The sequence below is a fragment of the Monodelphis domestica genome, chromosome 1 (assembly GCF_027887165.1).
Source record: "Monodelphis domestica isolate mMonDom1 chromosome 1, mMonDom1.pri, whole genome shotgun sequence".
In the NCBI taxonomy this organism is placed as follows: domain Eukaryota; kingdom Metazoa; phylum Chordata; class Mammalia; order Didelphimorphia; family Didelphidae; genus Monodelphis; species Monodelphis domestica.
Genome location: NC_077227.1, coordinates 554734365 through 554741651, shown reverse-complemented (window position 1 = coordinate 554741651; position 7287 = coordinate 554734365).

Genomic DNA, 7287 nt, shown 5'->3' with positions numbered 1-7287 from the left:
TATAAATGTAAGGAAAAAATCTAGGAGTTCAAATCCATTGTAAGATATGCCTTTTAGTGCAAAAAATTGTTATAATATTGAAACCCCATCGTGACTAAACATATTTTCATAGATTCAAATGTTCCCGTTTCCTGGCACCTGGTTCCAAGTCAACACATGTAGTAATTAGCAATTACTAAACACCCTTCCAGCCCTTCCTGCATTTCTGATGGTATATGCCACCTGTTCTCTTCTCTTTAGTTATTAGTATTTTCAAAAGACTGAGGAAATCTGAAGCCAAAAATCATTATGCTCCAATGAAAATAGTAGGGAAATGTGCATCCAGTCCTTCTTCTAAACCACTGGAAAACAAGCATTGTATGCTTTGCTTCAGGGTTGCTTAGGATAAATGGGAAGAAATAGTTTTCATAAAATCAAAAGCTCTTTAGAAATAGCTGTTATAATTAGTTTAGGTTGGTAGATTCCAGGGGGCTCTATGAAGTCAAATGGGAAAAAATAGCATCTTTGTTTTCACAAACCTGTTACTGAAATTGATTACTTCCTCCAATTATATACTTATAAAACAAAATTTCTCTAAGAAGGGTCCATGGGTTTTACCCCCTTGTGAAGGCCAGAGGGGTCTATGACAATTAAAAAGTTAAGAACCTTTGCAGTAGTTAATCAATCACATTTAAGAACTAAAACACAGCACTACTATATATCTATATCTATATAGATATAGATATATAGATATATATTCATATAAAAGCAATAGCACATGGCTATTTTATTCTTTCCAACAAGTATTGATTAAGGCACTGGACTGGACTGGAAATTCAAAGACAAAATCAAATTGTCCTGAAAGTGCTTATATTCTATTGGGGGTAAATAGTAGTTATATAGGCAAGTGTATACATGATCATTTAAGGAGGTCAATTAGTTAAGCAATGAGCATTTATTTACTGACTACTATGTACCAGACATTGTGCTAAGTATTGGAAATATAAAGAAAGGTACAGGACACACTCTAGGTGTGAGATCATGAGATCCCAGGCCAGGTGGCATCCTAAGAGAGGCAGGGGTATGTACTTGAGATGTTACAAAGATGGAATAGACAGAACTAGGTAGCAGATTGGAAAGGGGGATGATATAGAAGAATGACACCTAAGTTGAAAGCCTGGGTGAATGAGAAGATAATGGTGCTATTAAAAAATAATAGAAAAGTTCAGAAGAAGGGAGGGTTTGGGGGGAAAGGTAATGAGCTCAATTTTGCAAGTGTTGAATGTTTACAAGTCATTCTGTTTGAAATGTCTTATAGACAATTAGAGAACCAAGACTGAAGATCAGGAGAAAAGCTGGAGTGTGAAATGATGATAGTTAAAACTATGGTAGTTGATGAGATTGCCAAGACAGATCCTGAGGGGACATTCACAATTAACAGGTATGATCTGGATGAAGATTCAGCAAAACAGTATGTCAACTCTCTTATCACGAGCAAGGAATTGGATTATAAGTAGAAATGTAATCAGGGGAGGAAAGGGTGGCCAAGGTTGCAATATCTTCAGGAGGAGGGAGTTGACTCTGAATAAGTGACACAAAGGTGTGAGAAAGAAAAGGTTCAAAAATCTTTTGCAACATCTGAGTAAGAAACATCATCTAGCTAGCAAGAATAATTGAAGGCATATGAAGTGATGCAAAATGAAGCAAATAGAAGTAGTATAGACAATGACTATAACAGTGTACAAAGAAAGACCAATAAAAGTAATAAAAAGTGATATTATGATCAAAATTATCTCCAAGATCAGATATAATAAAAGTCTCTTTCCCCATTCTTTACAGATGCAGAGGTCTATGGTTGCAGAAGGCTGTGTATTGTGTCAGAATTTTTTGCTGTCAGACTTGATGAACTCTCTTTTTTCTTGTTTTCATCTTTTTATTTTTTGTTTAAATGGGGTGTCTCTAGAATTTGTAAGGGGAAGGGAATGACTGGGAAATTTAGGGCATATTAAAACACAATCATGTTGAGAATAATTAAGTAAAATGGGATGATACCAGATAGCAGATTGGAGTTTCCTCCTTGCTTCTTCCAATCTATGACTATCCCTCTCTAAATTTAGAATTCACTTCATGCCACTAACATGAGCAAAGTTTTGGGGTATTTGTCCTAGGAACCAAAGATCTAAACTGTGGCTCTTTATAAGAGCAAAGGTGTATTTGGTCAGAATGCTGCTAATTAGGATTAGGCCTAGAAATGGCTGGCTTGCACACCAAACACTACTATAATTGCAACAAACTCTTCCAGTAATCAAGGAAAACCTTGGATAAAAGAATGCCAATTAACATTCTTCATCTGGCACCACAAAAATTTGAGTGGTCTCATCTCAGGCTGTTAAGTGTAGTCAACATCTGTTGCTTTCCTAAAAACATACACACACTGTTACAAAGATGACAGCTATCTCCAATGTATCCTTTTTATTAGTGATAATAACAGTTTCCATGACAGACCAAATGATTTATTTTAAATTTGGCTAATTATAGAGCAAGAGACATTTTCTACAGTTTCTTTACCCAACCATCAAGGAGAAAAGCATAGTTCACCATAACCAAATATGACTAAATGATCTTAACAGTCTAAAATATTCTCTGACTGTGATCAAAAGAGGATTTTTTAAAGTTCAGAATGACTCACATCTTAGTTTTTTATTAAATATTCATGCAATTCAACTCAATTTCCCATAACAAAAAGTCACAATGAAATAAAATATCATTTAATGCTGTTAAAGCATGAACCAATACCTAGGTGGTGCAACGGATAGAGTGCCTGGCTTGAAGTCAGGAAGATTAATTTTCTTGAATTCAAATCTAATCTCATCTATTTATTAGTTGTGTAACCCTGGGAAAATAACTTAACCCTGTTTGCCTCAGTTTCCTTATCTATAAAATGAAGTGGAAAAGGAAAACCATTTCAGTAGCATTACCAAGAACACCTGAAGTGAGATTTATGAATAGTTGGATATGACTGAAAAATGACTGAACAAAATGATGAACAGATGAATATTTTTTTCATCTCTAAGTTATAGAAGATCAGTTTCCTAATGGTGTCCTACAACATTTTGTTCAATAGATTACAGTATTATAATAGTAATTCAGCCTTCATTAAGGTGATCCTTTGATGCCCCATCACTGAGCAATAGTGGCTCAGACCCTATTATCTCTCACATGGATTTTCAGTTATCATCTAAATGGTCTCTTAGACATGAGTCCTTCCCTTTTCCAATCTATCCTTCATTCAGCTGCTAAGGTGTCTTTTTTTAATATATATCTGACCAATTATACCTTTGGTTAATGGCTTTCAGTGGCTCTATTACCTCTAATATTAAAAATAAAGTCTTTTGTTGGACACTTAAAATTTTGCATCCCAGTCTGCACACTTTATTACTCCCCACATTCTCTACAAACTCACTATAGTGGCATTCTCTTCTTCCATGTCTCTATACAGCCTATCCCTCATACCTGAAATATATTGCCTCCTTCCCTCTAACTTCAGGTTTTCTGGCATTCTTCAAGACTCAGGTTCACATTTGAACTTCTATAGGAGACTTGTGCAGGATTCCCAAGATGCTTGTGCCTTCTCCTCTGAGATTATCTCTCATTTTTTCACTCCTCTCCCACCACCTCACTCTCTCTTTGTCTCTCTCTCACATTTATGTATATATATATATATATGTATACATGCATGCATGTATGTATATATACACATGTGCCTGTCTTGAATGTACCTATATACTTAGTTATTTACATGTTGTCTTTCCCATTAGAATTTAATCCCTTTCTTTGAGGTTCTAAGTCTGTACTTTTGCCTTTCTTTGTACGATTAGCATTTAGCAAAATGCCTGATACATAATAAGTGTTGAAGAAATGTTTGTTGACTTGACTTAACTCTAAGCTCTCAAAGGCTATGATGGATCACAAGTTCTGGTAGATGCTACCAAGCTAGAAAGTCTTTAAGAACAGATGCCCCATTGGATTGGATTGCTATTGTATGAGGGCCAGTCCAGCTGAGATTGAAGAGGCTAATTTTTTTCTCTTTTTTTTTCTTTCGAAGAAGCTAATTTTCAAAGGGAGGGCTTCTAAGTGATCGATTTTCTTTCAAGAGGAATATGAAGAGATTTTTTTACTAAGGAGTGAAAAGTCCATGATCTACATGAGTATAAGAAGTTACTATACAGATCAAGCTCTTGAAAATTTAAGGCATGTATGTCATAGCAACTTAGTGTAAAAATGGAGATTTTGAACCCCAGACTTCAATCCCCAGAGGTCCTTGGCATTTCCCCGAATTCCCTATAATCTCACCTGAGTCCCCAGGTTGGCAAGATCATGATTGGTATTTAACTGGTAGTAATGCCTCCCTCGCTCTTCTCTGCCAATGCAATGATGTAGTAAGTTTAGTGGTAAACTAAGTGCGGGGATTTTGAATGGGCTAATCAGTCATGGGCATGTATCCTTGATTTCTAATAATCCTTAATAAACCTCATAAAATAATATATTTTTAGTATTAGAGATATAATTTAAATTTTACACTTAGACAACACTTCTTCCTACTGATGTACTCCTCTACATGACCACAACATTTATCACAATACCATGTGACATAGTAGGTCTTCAATAGATGTTTGTTAATAATATTCACTGATTAGAACATCACAAAATAAAACCAATTTCTCCTTAGGATACTAGAATCATAGATTTAAAAGTTCTAAGAGACCTTAGAGGACATCTAGTCCAAAACCCTTCCCTTCTGTCTTAGTATCAATTCTAAGTCAGAAGATCAGCAAGGTCTAAGCATTTGGGTTAAATGACTCTAAATTCAATGCCTTTTCCATTGTATTAAGTTATGTAAAAACTTAGGAGTAATATTTTCCACTCATCTCTGTTAAGATGATATGCAAAGACTATTAAAGCTGAAAGGGACCTTTGAGGTCATTTAATTCAGTGATTTTTAGTTTTTAGATGAGACCACTGAGAGGTACAACCACATTCACCCAACAAGTGAATTGACAGAGACAGGATTTTATTCTAGTTCTCCTGATTCCCAGACTTCCATGACATAGCACGAGTGCATATTAAAATAATCACAGTAGGAACTAATTGTTTTGTGTGCTTTATTTTCCCTGGCACATTCAGATCTAAAATAAATACCCTCAGACTCAGATACACAAACTATTAGATAAAAATATCACATTCTCCTTAGGCAAGTTCACGTTTCCAAATGTAGAAAAGATCCATCTCTCCTATTTCATGAAGATTTGTAATTTTATGCTGTTTGTCAAGTTCTGCTAATATGAAATTCAAGATATTTTTAATGGGCAGCAGTTCACAGATTTAAATAAAATTAGAGGTCAGGGACCTTTTTGGTCCTAATGCCATAATTACAAATATTTTAAAGGCACTAAAATGCCAAAGGCATCTGGCCCAGCTCCCTTTTTTCTGATCTTTCTCTATTTACCTCCCACACCTTTTTTTCTCCCCACCCTTCTTTTTTTTCTCCTGTTATTTCTTATGGCTCCTCCCATGACTGTGACCTACTTATTTTCTTTCCATACCTAAGCAGTCACAAAGCACTAATACGTAGTAGCAAATCTGGCAGTTTAATAAGATGCTTGAAATGAACTAGACCTATGATTCCCCCACTATTACTCATCCTGGAAGAGGCACTTGAGTCTCCTTTTGTTTTGGGAAGTGAAAACATGCATGATAGGTGAAAGTTAGAATGAAGTGATGAAGAAAAGTTCTGGAAAAGGAGGTTTAAAGGATAGTATTATAGAGTTGTTGTGTGATAAAAAAAAAAAAAGAAAGAATGTCATATGAGAAGAACTATGTAATCAATGAACTCACAATCAAGAACTCATAATTAATGAACACCACACTTCATTGGTATTCATGTAATGTCAAAAATAGGAAAGAAGATCACATTAGGCATACTCTCCATGGAATATTTGTGTTAGAACATTGACAAAAACCAAACAAGAAAGAAAATATAGTTGGATCGTGATCTTGGTTGTTGAAAGAAAGGATTACCTACACTAAAGAGATCACAAATTTAGGGAACATTGAAATTAACATTGGATAAGATGAAAGTTGCGATCTTCTTTGCCATCCAATAATGATTATGAGGGTGATGATAATGATAACATACTCTAGGTGGGGTAGGGTTGAAATTGTACCAACCAAACCCATGATAAGAGCAGGTAACACTGTCTAGAATTTAAGTATAAAGGAAATTTTCCATGATTAGGACACCAGGACTAATTATGCATAGCATCAGCTTCAACTGTTATAATTTAATATTGATTGACCGCCCAACTACTCAGTGACAGACAAAGAAATGCTGGAAAATACTGAATTCATTGTTCTCTTCCCTTCCTCTGACTCATCAAAAGAAGGTCTTACTTAGGCTTCAGTATCAAGAAATAAAATGTCATTGCCTCCCATCTCACCTTTTCTCTGGTTGAATTTTTAACCTTTTTAAAGCCCATTTTCAACATCTCTCTTCAAGGAAGCTTTCTTCTATTTCCTTACTTATTAAAGACTATTTTGCCTTTGCACATCAAGTGATTTTGTTTAGCATCTTGTTAGTCATTGATTTAATATTGTACATCTCAATTATCTGTATTTTGTTCTTATTTCTCTATTTCACTGTGAGCATGCATGTGTGTTACTGGAGTGTTGGGGTGAGGGAGCTATCAGGGACTGTGTCTTATCTAAACTGTGTCTATCACAGTGGTCTACATCTATTAGTGTTTAGTAAAAGTCTGCTGAACGAGAAGATGGGAACTTCCTGGTCATCTTAAAAGCAATTGGTGATATAACAACAAAAATAGCACAATGCCCAACTAAGTCTGAGCCTATGCAAATTGAGAAAATTTGAGTCCTGAATGACTCCAAATATCAGGCCTGTTGTTCTAATTGCATATTTTATTTTTACCATTTCATCTTCTTATGCAAAAACCTTCAAAGGCTCTCCATTACCAATGGCATAATGCAACTTCTTAGGTGGCATTTGTACACCTACCCAATCTGGCTATCACTCATTGTTCTAACTTAATCTCATATCTCTTGTACTTTCTTGCTAAACTGGACTAATTATGTTCCCTGTTTATATCCTTTATTTCTCCTCTATTCATGCATCTATACAGGCTGTCTATAAGCCTGCAATACAGTCTCTTCTCATTTCTACCCATTGAATTCCTTCCCTTCCCTGATATCACTGATTGAATGTTCGTTTGTTTTTGTTCCCCCCCCCCCATC